The 14131-nt window shown below is 35.5% G+C and overlaps 1 protein-coding gene across 1 annotated transcript in view; it reads right to left on the bottom strand.

The window, feature by feature from the left end:
• The window catches only part of LOC128653420 (alpha-N-acetylgalactosaminide alpha-2,6-sialyltransferase 2-like), a 173511-nt gene that overhangs the window by 18212 nt on the left and 141168 nt on the right, over nt 1-14131 (bottom strand). The gene's annotated exons all lie outside the window — the stretch shown is intronic.

Here is a 14131-nt window from a genome sequence, read left to right on the forward strand (position 1 = left end):
GAATGACTGGGTATGACGTAGAGGGGAGGAGCTATATAGCAGCTCTGCTTGGGTGATCCTCTTGCACTTCCTGTTAGGGAGGAGATATAATCCCATAAGTAATGGATGACCCGTGGACTGACTACACTTAACAGGAGAAATCCTTGTTAATATTAACTGTCTATATTAGCTGTTCCCTTTGGAAATAATTGTAAAGAATACAAATCCAATATTCGTCCAAATCGAATGCCTGCATGGACGAAATGTGGCCGAGCTGAACGTTTGAAAACATTTGAAAGAAAGCTGTCGGACGAAATGACTTTTTTGCACATGTCTAATACTCACTGTACAATTCCATTCATATCAATAACAGCAGCTTTTAATTTCATAAGTGATCAAGAATCTTAGAAGGCATTTTGGGGAATCACTATCAGCAACAATAATTGGCTAAAATTCCATGTCTGTCATTGAATGTCTTAAACATTTTTACCCAGCAGATGGCGCTTATGGCATTTTAAAAAGCCACATACTGGTGAGACTGTTTTACTGGCAAATGCTGACAGAGAAGATGATTAGTGTAATGTAATTAATTACACCTAGATTGCAAGTTTTGCGCTATAGAGGGTGCGAAACGAACGTAACAAAGATGCGTTATTTCACCCTCCATAGCGCTGCCATTACAAGTTTTTAAAAAGCCGCCTTGTGCGTGCGATATGGTGGCGATAAGCTCCATACCGCACAAAATCCAAGGGCTGCTTTGACGTGCTCGTGCACGCTTGCCCATAGACATCAACACTTACAGTTTTTGAACACCTGAAGCGCGGAATCAGCCAATAGGATGAGAGCGACTGAAATTCTATTGGCTATTCAAATCAGCCAATAGAATTTCATTAGCTCTCATACTATTGGCTGATTTGAACAGCCAATATGATTTCAGTAGCTCTAATTCTATTGGCTGATTTGAATTTCAAAAATCAAATCAGCCAATAGGAATGCAAGGGACGCCATTTTGAAACGGCTCCCTTAGATTCAGTGTACGGCGGCGACCATATGAAGAGGATGCTCCGCGCCGGATGTCTTGAAGGATGGACCTGCTCCGCGCCGCCGGGATGAAGATAGAAGATGCCGCATGGATGGAGATAGAAGGCGACGCCTGTATGTATGAAGACCTCGCCGCCTGGATGAAGACTTCTCGCCGTCTGGATGTCCAGACTTCAAAACTGTAAATGGATCGTCGGGGGTTAGTGTTAGTTTTTTTTTTTTTTGGGGTGTTTTATTTTGTTTAGATTAGGGTTTAGGCTATCTTAAAAGAGCTAAATGCCCTTTTCAGGGCAATGAAAAAGAACTGAATGCCCTTTTAAGGGCAATGCCCATACAAATGCCATTTTCAGGGCAATAGGTAGCTTAGGTTTTTGTTAGAGTTAGGTTTTTTATTTTGGGGGGTTGGTTGGGTGGTGGGTTTTACTGCTGGGGGGGGGGGTCTTTGTATTGTTTTACAGGGAAAATAGCTAATTTCTTTAGGGCAATGCCTTAAAAAAGGCCCTTTTAAGGGGTATTGGTAGTTTATCCTAGTCTAGGGTTTATTTTTATTTTGGGGGGTCTTTTTTATTTTAATAGGGCTATTAGATTAGGTGTAATTGTTTTTATTTTGGATAATTAAGTTTCTTATTTTTCGCAATTTGGTGTTTGTTATTTTTTGTAATTTAGTATTTTTTTATTTTTTTTAATTGTAGATTTAATATTTTTTTAGTAGTGTTAGTTTTTTTAAAGTGTAATTTAGTTTATTTAATTTATAGTTATTTTAGTTTTAGTATAATAGTAATGTTAGTTTAATATATAGTTTAAACTTTTAATAGGTTTATTTAGTGGTGGTGATGTGGGAGGCCAGAGGTTTAGGGGTTAATAACTTTATTTAGTGGCGTAAATGTCGGGGAGCGGCAGAATAGGGGTTAATATCGTTATTATAGTGTGGGCGATGTTGGTGTGTGGGGGAATAGGGGTTAATAACTTATTATAGTGGTGACGATGACGGGGAGCGGCGGAATAGGGGTTAATAAATGTTATTAGTGGCAGCGATGTTGGAAAGAGCAGATTAGAGGTTAATAAGTTTGATTTAGTGTTTGCAATGCGGGAGGGCCTCGGTTAGGGGTTAATAGGTAGTTTATGGGTGTTAGTGTACTTTGTAACACTTTTGTTATGAGTTTTGTGTAACACTTTTGTTGCGCAAAACTCATAACTACTGTTTTCAGATTGCAGAACGGATTGTGTCGGTATAGGCTGGAACGCAAGCATTTTAGCCTCACCGCACAACCTGTAATACCAGCGCTATGGAAATCCCATGCAAAAACGTCATTTTTTTGTCAGTGTGGGACTGACGTTGCGTTACAGGCTAGAATGCTTGCGGTACAGCTATACTGACAAGACTCGTAATGGCTGCGTTCCAGTTTTTACGCTGTTTTTTCAGCGTTAAAACCAGAACGCAAAACTCGTAATCTAGGTGTTAGAATGTTAAATGCGCATAGGATATAGAGAAGGTGTAGGTGCATGGAACAAAAGAGACTGTTAAGAGAGAAGCATAGAAATAAGAACCTATATAATACATTTGGGCCTCTCTTATAAAACATTTTATGAAGTGGGGTTTCAGAAAAAGAAAATTGTAAGGGAGGCCCAAATATTGTTTAAAAAAAGTAATGGTGTTAGATTTAATTTGAACTAAAAAGCTAATAAAAATATATTAAAAGGACATGAATCCATAATTTTTCTTTCCTGATTTATGTAACGCATACAATTTTAAACAACTTTCCAATTTACTTCTATTATCTAAAATGCTTTGTTCTATTGGTATCCTTTGTTGAACAGAATACCTAGGTGGGCTCAGGCGCTGGAAGCTAACTGATGATTGGTGGCTGAACATGTATGCCTCTTGTCATTGTTTTATGGATGTGTTCAACTAGTTCCCAGTAGTGCATTGCTGAACCTTCAATAAAGAATGCCAAAGAGAATGAAGCAAAATTGATAATAGAAGTAAATTGGAAAGTTGTTTAAATTAACATGCTCTGTCTGAATCGAGAAAGAAAAATATTGAATTTCATATCCCTTTAAAAAAGGTTTCTAATGTTATGTCTGCAATTACTTTGACATATGTGGTGGATATTTTATTTAACTTATACTGATTTTTTAAGGCATAATATTGGGCATCTTTAGCAGCCATTAATATATCAATAGCTTATAAGTTCACATGCTACATTACGGAAAGTAAGCTTTAAAGAGAGAGGGAGGGAAGGGTGGCTACACTGCAGAAAAAGGGGAAATTCCATTGGGGTCCCTACATAAGGATCACTGGGAGGACAGAGGGTGAGAGGACCCTACACTACAGAAAACAATATGAATTAATAAACAAAAAAAGATACCTATAAATTGGATACTACCTATGATACTGTAGCTACTACTAGTGGGAAGGGGGATTGTTAGAGAGGTGTTTGGGAGGCATCAGTGAGCTGGAAGGGTTAAGAAAAGGATCCCTACACTGCAAAAGATCCCAGAGACGTTTTTACAACCATTTGTGTTATGACTGCACAAGTGGTATGTAAGTAATTTAAGTGAGAAACCCAAAGTTTGTGAAAAAGTTAACCATTTTTTTATATGATGGCATTTGGCAGTGAAATGGTGGCATCAAATATACCAAAATGGGCCTAGATCAATACTTTTGTTAACTACTTTTAAATCTATATATATAGTTTTATATAGTTTTGATAGGTAAATAAAAGAAAACAAAGTTCTATTTCTTTTTAAATGGAGCAAAAATGCTAAAAACTATCCAGTATTTTGGGCAAGTTTTCACTGAAATTTCCAGTAGCAAAAGGGTTAATGGATAGCATTTTTAATTTTTTTTATTAAATTATTTTGTTGTTGCTGCTGTTGGCTTGTAGCAATAGTACTAGCTACAACTTTAAATATATTGATGTTATCTCCCCCAACCTAAGAGTATTTTTTTGTTGCCTGTGTTCTGTAATGTTTCCCTACCGCGTTACGTTTTCCTACCTATGGCCACGCCTACAATAAACTTGCAAATACCCCTTGAACGTATGCCCTCACTGCCGCAGTCGGCAAACATTATAGAACACCAGCCTACATTATAGGACACTGTTCTGTAATATTTGCCAACTTTGGCAGTGAGCACATGTGTGCACAAGTGTATTTCCAAGTTTTTTGTAGGCTGGTGTTTAACATTGCTCAGGGTACAAGGTTTAAAAATACAGTATTGTAAATACAATTTAAAAGCAATTTAAAATGGCATGGATCCACGCTAATTACAATGAGGATAAGAATGTGAAATATATAAGCACTTATAACAATATACACAAGATGAATGTGCAAAAACAGCAATATCACAGGTAAACTGCAAAGTGACTTGGTGCGATACTCCAATGTGCTAAAAAATGAGGTGGTTACAATCAGTAAAATTCAAATAAATTCCAAAAAAAATCCAATATATTCAAAAATGTGTCCAGTGTAGAAAAAAATGTTTCAAGAAAGAAATGTGTGTCAAGAAAAAACAGTCAATGTTGAATAAAAGTCAGTGTTAAAAATACCACAACAGAAGTCCACAGTGAATCCGCTGGGGTGCTCCTATAGGTGTTTATCCAAAGGTATTGGTGAATAAGCAAGTGTTTGTTCAATAATATCCAATAAAAAATGTCCAATAAAAAATACAACTGAGCAACTGATCTATAAGCATATATACTATATTTTTTTTTTCTTTTAATTTTATTTTTGTCTATTATAGTCCCAAATTTGCAATTAACTTCAAGTATGTCATTATATGACATTAACATACTATACTAATGACATGAATACCTCATTAATCCAATAATAAACATTCCCCTCTCGTTTATCAAATATGATTTTTATAAGATCATATACAATTTTTTATCAAATTATTGCACTGTACTATTATTGCAAGGACAATCATAAATATCAATAAGAGTGAATAATATTAAAACAATCCTTAACTGTGTTTAGAAATTATACACAGTATGTAATATTGTAATTACTACAGAATTATTAATAATTATTAATAATCTGTAGTATTCCTCTTTTACTCCAACTCTCTCTGGAGATATTCTACGTATTATTTATATCCTTTATTAAATTATTGCATCATATCATTATCGCATAATTAATGATAATAATACCAATAAGCAACCCTTAATAGTGTCCAGAAATTGCACACAGTACACAACACTGAAAGTACTACAGGATCACTAACAATCTGCATTATACTTCTGTTTCAACTCTCTTCGGAGATAATCTGTGCACCATTTACACACCAGCATTCTGATCACAAATAAATCCTTCAAGTAATATACCACACTGATTACACAGTGATGATAGAAGACGTTGTGACATTTTAGCGACATATCCAGTATAATATTCACCAAGTACCAAGGCCGGATTGGCCTACCAGGATACCAGGAGATTTCCCGGTGGGCTGCAGCAGCTGGGGCTGGAAAGCTACAATTTAAAGGGGTTATTAATGGATGCAATTGGGCTTTAGAGTGTATATAACAACAATCTGGCACCTTTTGTTTTTAATACAAACTAATATAATATAATTCTGAAGCAAAATATTGGGGGAAGGAGTATCCCAGTAATCCCCTTTGAGAAAAATGGGGTGTGCGCATTATACTGAGTCAACGGAAAATAGGGCTGGTCTCCAAATTTTCCAGGGCTGCTTTTAATTCCCAGTCCGGCCCTGCCAAGTACAATACTCATACTCACACTATGATTGACATATACTGAATTATTTTATAAGATTATTCTAAGGACACACGGAACTAGACGTCAGTAATTTACTTTACGTTCAGCCTAATGATTACAGCTCTGACGTCACGACCAATCAGAACACTGTAAAAACGGAAAAGAAACATATATGAAATAACTGACATAACCTCATTCAATATGCAGCTATTTATTATGGATGAGTCAGCATAACAGACAGCAAAGACAACTGATTAAAACTAACATAATAATATATATTATACAAGCCCGTAAGGAAAATCCGTTACCGGAAGTGACATCATAAAAATATGGAGGATACACAGAAACAAAATAGACGATAAACAGACTCCCTAAAAAGTGATAACAATAAAACATCACCTATTTATTAATTCCAACAAGAAAACAGACCTTAAGACTCATTTTATTAACAATTCAGATTATATAAAAATTCGCCAAACCGGAAATGGCTAAATCAAACCACTTCCGGTTGTAACCAAACAACCCCTATAAAAGGCCATCAGTATGTAGCAAACACCAGTCTTGATAAAGGCCCAGAGAAGGCCGAAACGCGTAGACAACACTGGTAAGCCTTATTTTAATTGGAGGAACATATTGTGATTTTTCTACACATTGCGCTTTTTCTTTCTCTTCACAGGTTTTGGTCCCTTATTTTTATTTTTATTTTTGGATCCATTTTTATTTTTGGATTTGTTTTTACCATTGGAATTGTCTTTACTTTAATTTCTTTTGGAATCGTTTATATTGAGCTTTTTCTTATTGTGCACCTTTCCACACCGTACCAGCCCACCCAGGCTGGTAGCACCACCAATAACATTGTTTTATTTTTTATTGGACATTTTTTATTGGATATTATTGAACAAACACTTGCTTATTCACCAATACCTTTGGATAAACACCTATAGGAGCACCCCAGCGGATTCACTGTGGACTTCTGTTGTGGTATTGTTAACACTGACTTTTATTCAACATTGACTGTTTTTTCTTGACACACATTTCTTTCTTGAAACATTTTTTTCTACACTGGACACATTTTTGAATATATTGGATTTTTTTGGAATTTATTTGAATTTTACTGATTGTAACCACCTCATTTTTTAGCACATTGGAGTATCGCACCAAGTCACTTTGCAGTTTACCTGTGATATTGCTGTTTTTGCACATTCATCTTGTGTATATTGTTATAAGTGCTTATATATTTCACATTCTTATCCTCATTGTAATTAGCGTGGATCCATGCCATTTTAAATTGCTTTTAAATTGTATTTACAATACTGTATTTTTAAACCTTGTACCCTGAGTTGTATTAAATATTTTATATACCTTAGCCACTTGTTGGCGCCTAGGATTACTTTTTTCACATTATTGCATTTAGGTGATAACTAGGTATCACCATCCTGGGCCAATAAGGTCTAGTGGGCGCTGGGATATTCTCTTATTGCTATTGTAATAACTCCTAGTACCATTCCAGCAGCCCCTAGTTTGTAGTCTTATACTGTTCACTATGGAATCTCTAGCTGCACTAAGACTGGATGTATGTATTGATGTGAATAAACAGACCAAATTAATCAGCATTGAAATAGATGAGGATGAAACTATAGACATACAGTCCATCTTTAGAGAATTGGAAAAACTACTGATTTCAGAAGTTAAATATAAAGCTGAAATTTCTTTCCTCAAAAAGTGCTTAGAACTAGACATTATCCCCAAAGGCCTCATAACACATAAGGAATGTGCTTTCCCTCTATCTGACTCCATCTCTGATAAATGGAAATTAGTCCTGATAAATACATCAAGACAATTGATAAAATTAATTATAGAATATAGAGAATCCTTGGCACGAAACATGGATTCCAAAATAAAAGAGAATGAAGAAATTCTAATAAATTTGGAACACTCTGGACAAGAGTCTATAGATATTACAGAAAAGAAAGACAACCTATTTAAAAAGGTGAAAAAAATCAGAGATGAAGTCATTCAAAAAAAGACAAAAAAACTCTTGAGAGAATTGGAAAGTAAGGAGATAATCGCTGAGGAACATACAAACACTTTGATAAAGGAAACCATAGACAACAACATAGAGAGAGACATAACAAATACAACCACACCTGTAGAATATACCAATGACCACCAACAAGATTTAGATTATAACCATGAACATAGAAGACAAACAAATAGACATTATGGACCTAAGAATCAGGAACAAAATAGATCATACCGAAGACATTTTGCACGACCAAATTACCATATTCAAACACCATATGCAAATAATAGGTTTAGACACTATTATGACAACAGGTGGCAAAACCACAGCCACCGAAGGGACTATGAGGATGAAAGGGATTTTACACGAAGGGAGGAATACAGACCTGAGAGAAGGAGAGAAATTGGGTATAATAAATGGGATTACACCCAAGACAGAAGATTAGAATATTCAGGAAATAGGGGAGAGTACTCATACCAAAATTCACCAAGAGGACATTACTATGAGGGGAGATCGAATTATTATAGACAAAATGAATTTAGGTCCAACAATGGGACCCATAGAGCAAATGTTTCTTTTGAAAGATATAATAGAAGGGACGACTTCTACCAAACTAATGAACATAAAACACCTAAGAAGAGAGAAGGACAGATCCCCTACAGAAAAAATGAGGAAAATACGAAGGATGAATGGAAAATCCAACAACGCCCCAAAAAAATGGAGCCATATAAAGATCAACATAAAGATAATCATATATCTACACCTACAATCAATACACCATCACCTTTTTTAGAACTGGACCATGCATACAACAGGGAGCGAAACAGATCTGCAAAACAACAGAGAGAGATGGGTCCGGAAAGACCAATGACATCAACAAGAAGAAAACACACCGAGGAAAACGAGGAGGGGCAAAAGTAAACAAAAGAACTAATAATATGAATGAGACGACAACTATGGAAAACAACAAAGGCATATTTAATCTAAGTTCTCATGTGCTGACCAAGGAAGAGAACTCGATATTAAGGTTAGGCCTCTCATTCGCTCCAAGTAGAAGCTTGGACAAATTCCAGACTTTCATCAACACCAAAGAATTTATACGAAAGCTGACATTAAAGAGATTTTTTGCCAAATCAGCATTGGAGAGAACAGTGTACAAACCATACGAATGTGTCGATACTTATAGACATACGGATTTGAAACCAAAGTCTTCTTTCAACCCCACAAACAGCAAATGATCAGCCATAGAGGCCTTTGAAACAATTGTATGCAAAGAAATCAAAGACTTACAGTCTAAGAAATTGAGATTAAGAAAACAGAATCTCTCTAAACAACAGATTGTGACCATTAAAACATTGGAAGAAAACCACAATTTGATCATCAAACCGGCCGATAAGGGGGGCGGGATCGTTATTATGGACAAAAAGGACTATAAGTCCGAAAATGTCAGAATTTTGAACGATCAGGACACATATCGAAAACTACCGTCAAATCCAGTAGAGATTTATAAAAAGGAACTACTGCAGATATTGGATCCTGCCAAAGAACAAGGAATATTAACCACCAAGGAATATAATTACATCAATATCAGTTATCCTATTACACCGGTACTATACCATCTGCCAAAGATTCATAAATCCTTACAGAGACCACCAGGAAGGCCGATCATTTCAGGTATCGGTTCTTTAAGCAGTAACCTGTCTGAATACATCGACCTAAATCCCCAGAGATATGTAAAAGAGTTACCCTCATACCTCAAAGACTCCACTCAGATATTAAATCTCCTGCAGGGAATTACATGGGAAGAAGGCTATATTTTAGCAACATGTGATGTGGTGTCACTATACACATGTATCCCCCATGTGGAAGGACTAGAAGCAGTGAAGTTCTTCCTTGATAAAGATCCAGAAGTCCCTGAGGTTCAGAAAGACTTCATTTTGGATGGGATCCAGTACATCTTGACCCATAATTACTTCCATGATGATGGAAATTACTACCAACAGATTTGCGGTACAGCGATGGGGACCAGGTTCGCGCCTAGTTACGCGAACCTATTTATGGGCAAGTGGGAAAACATCTTCTGGGAGTCATGCCCAGCAAGCGCGGACCTGGTCCTCTACCGCCGCTATATAGATGACATCATTATCATCTGGAAAGGGACCCAGGAGGATCTGAACTACACCATTGAAGTCATGAACAGAAGTACCAACAGTCTGAAATTCACTCACTCATGGAGCAATACTGAACTCATCTTTCTAGATTTAAAAATAGAGGTCAAGATTGAAACCTCTACTCATTTCAAAGCAGTAGACAACAATACCTATATCCATAGCATGAGTTGCCATCACAAGAACTGGAAGGAGAACATCCCGAAGGGACAACTGGTAAGGATCAAAAAGAACTGTTCAACAGAAGAAAAATGGAATCAACAAGCTAACATCATTAAAGCAAAGTTCCTAGAGAGAGGATATCAGGAGAGCCTGTTGGAACAGAAAAATGAAGAGGTCAATAACATCAACAGAAATGATCTTTTAAAATACAAAGAAAAAACATTGCGAACAGAAGATGACTCTTTCAATATATTAATGATTACTGAATACAGTGAAAATAAGAACATCATCGAGAAAATATTTCAGAAACACTGGTCAATTCTGAAAGAAGATGACCTGATTGGTGAAAAATTACCAGTAAGACCCAAATTTGTCTACAGGAAAACTAAGAACCTACAGAGCAGACTCGCTCCCAGTATAGAAAGAAAGAAAAACCTGGGTATCAAAGATACATTCGGAAAAGAGGTGAAAGGCTTCTTCCCCTGCGTGTCTTGTAAAGCATGTAAAAGCGGCATCAAATCCACCACATTTAACAGCTTCAATATGAAAGACAAATATAAAGTAAATGAGTTGATTAGATGCCAAGACAGTGGAGTGATCTACATGTTGCAGTGTTCGTGTGGTCTACAATATGTGGGCCAGACGTCCAGGACCCTGAAAGAAAGGATACGTGAACACATACGACTCATCGAAAAACTAAACATAGATACCGCTTTATATAGACACTTTACAAGTAAACACAAGGGAAATATAAAGGATTTAACATACATGGGCATACAGAAGGTACGAAAGGACTGGAGGGGCGGCAATTATACGAAGAAATTGCTGACCGCCGAATCAAAGTGGATCTTCAATTTGGACTGTCTGCACCCTAAAGGGCTAAATAACAAGGAAGACCTCTCCCACTTATTCAATATGACATAACATTTTTATATCTTCACTAATGATCCTCTCCTCTCTAGGTATTTGTCCTCAATTTGGATCTTCTATTTTAGAAATAACTCTCCCCACACAGAAAGAAACAGATAAGCCCATATGACCAAAAAGTAGAAGAAACTACAAAAAACCTGCTATAATCTTTACATCCATACATCCTCCTCTAAGGCACCGGTCCCCATCTAGAATTAATTAATAAAAGAGTTACATCACTCTTTTTTATTAAGTTCCAGTACTGATACAAGAGACAAACTAACTACAAGTCCTATAGAATCGATATCCAACTCAATCTAACAAAGTTTTCCAACTAATTGAAGGCCAATGGGCCAAGCATTAGAAATTAAGCCTCCTTCCAGTTATCTCATTCTATCCTTAGTCCCTGAAAACAGGCTAGAAATAATTTTAAAAATCTTTAAAAAACTTAAAAAATAAAGAGAAAATCTGTATTCTTTATATCCAGCCAATATTTTAACACTTACCTATTATTCCATTACGCCAATACGCAGGTACCTACAATCCATCTATTTTAACATATCTCTGAGATTAAAAACATGGGACACTCATCCCTATGTCTCTGAGATTAAACACATAGGACACTCATCTATATAATGGGTAAGCCAATATTTTAACACTTACCCATTATTCCATTACGCCAAGACGCAGGCATCAAACCATCCACCTATTTTAACATATCTCTGAGATTAAACACATAGGACACTCATCCCTTAAATATACCCCCTTAAAGGTGATCAATTGATATTTACCATGTTTAGAATACCGCACTTTAAACTAGATCCCAAGCCGTATAAAATACAACTGAGCAACTGATCTATAAGCATATATACTATATATTTTTTATCTTTTATTTTTTCTTTTAATTTTATTTTTGTCTATTATAGTCCCAAATTTGCAATTAACTTCAAGTATGTCATTATATGACATTAACATACTATACTAATGACCTGAATACCTCATTAATCCAATAATAAACATTCCCCTCTCGTTTATCAAATATGATTTTTATAAGATCATATACAATTTTTTATCAAATTATTGCACTGTACTATTATTGCAAGGACAATCATAAATATCAATAAGAGTGAATAATATTAAAACAATCCTTAACTGTGTTTAGAAATTATACACAGTATGTAATATTGTAATTACTACAGAATTATTAATAATTATTAATAATCTGTAGTATTCCTCTTTTACTCCAACTCTCTCTGGAGATATTCTACGTATTATTTATATCCTTTATTAAATTATTGCATCGTATCATTATCACATAATTAATTATAATAATACCAATAAGCAACCCCTAATAGTGTCCAGAATTTGCACACAGTACACAACACTGAAAGTACTACAGGATCACTAACAATCTGCATTATACTTCTGTTTCAACTCTCTTCGGAGATAATCTGTGCACCATTTACACACCAGCATTCTGATCACAAATAAATCCTTCAAGTAATATACCACACTGATTACACAGTGATGATAGAAGACGTTGTGACATTTTAGCGACATATCCAGTATAATATTCACCAAGTACAATACTCATACTCACACTATGATTGACATATACTGAATTATTTTATAAGATTATTCTAAGGACACACGGAACTAGACGTCAGTAATTTACTTTACGTTCAGCCTAATGATTACAGCTCTGACGTCACGACCAATCAGAACACTGTAAAAACGGAAAAGAAACATATATGAAATAACTGACATAACCTCATTCAATATGCAGCTATTTATTATGGATGAGTCAGCATAACAGACAGCAAAGACAACTGATTAAAACTAACATAATAATATATATTATACAAGCCCGTAAGGAAAATCCGTTACCGGAAGTGACATCATAAAAATATGGAGGATACACAGAAACAAAATAGACGATAAACAGAGACTCCCTAAAAAGTGATAACAATAAAACATCACCTATTTATTAATTCCAACAAGAAAACAGACCTTAAGACTCATTTTATTAACAATTCAGATTATATAAAAATTCGCCAAACCGGAAATGGCTAAATCAAACCCCTTCCGGTTGTAACCAAACAACCCCTATAAAAGGCCATCAGTATGTAGCAAACACCAGTCTTGATAAAGGCCCAGAGAAGGCCGAAACGCGTAGACAACACTGGTAAGCCTTATTTTAATTGGAGGAACATATTGTGATTTTTCTACACATTGCGCTTTTTCTTTCTCTTCACAGGTTTTGGTCCCTTATTTTTATTTTTATTTTTGGATCCATTTTTATTTTTGGATTTGTTTTTACCATTGGAATTGTCTTTACTTTAATTTCTTTTGGAATCGTTTATATTGAGCTTTTTCTTATTGTGCACCTTTCCACACCGTACCAGCCCACCCAGGCTGGTAGCACCACCAATAACATTGTTTTATTTTTTATTGGACATTTTTTATTGGATATTATTGAACAAACACTTGCTTATTCACCAATACCTTTGGATAAAAACCTATAGGAGCACCCCAGCGGATTCACTGTGGACTTCTGTTGTGGTATTTTTAACACTGACTTTTATTCAACATTGACTGTTTTTTCTTGACACACATTTCTTTCTTGAAACATTTTTTTCTACACTGGACACATTTTTGAATATATTGGATTTTTTTGGAATTTATTTGAATTTTACTGATTGTAACCACCTCATTTTTTAGCACATTGGAGTATCGCACCAAGTCACTTTGCAGTTTACCTGTGATATTGCTGTTTTTGCACATTCATCTTGTGTATATTGTTATAAGTGCTTATATATTTCACATTCTTATCCTCATTGTAATTAGCGTGGATCCATGCCATTTTAAATTGCTTTTAAATTGTATTTACAATACTGTATTTTTAAACCTTGTACCCTGAGTTGTATTAAATATTTTATATACCTTAGCCACTTGTTGGCGCCTAGGATTACTTTTTTCACATTATTGCATTTAGGTGATAACTAGGTATCACCATCCTGGGCCAATAAGGTCTAGTGGGCACTGGGATATTCTCTTATTGCTAGTTTAACATTGCTCAAGCATTTCTAGTGAAATGTTTGTGCAATGCCGTGCCCCCTGCACATTCGCG

This window comes from Bombina bombina, chromosome 1 (assembly GCF_027579735.1).
Source record: "Bombina bombina isolate aBomBom1 chromosome 1, aBomBom1.pri, whole genome shotgun sequence".
NCBI lineage: Eukaryota > Metazoa > Chordata > Amphibia > Anura > Bombinatoridae > Bombina > Bombina bombina.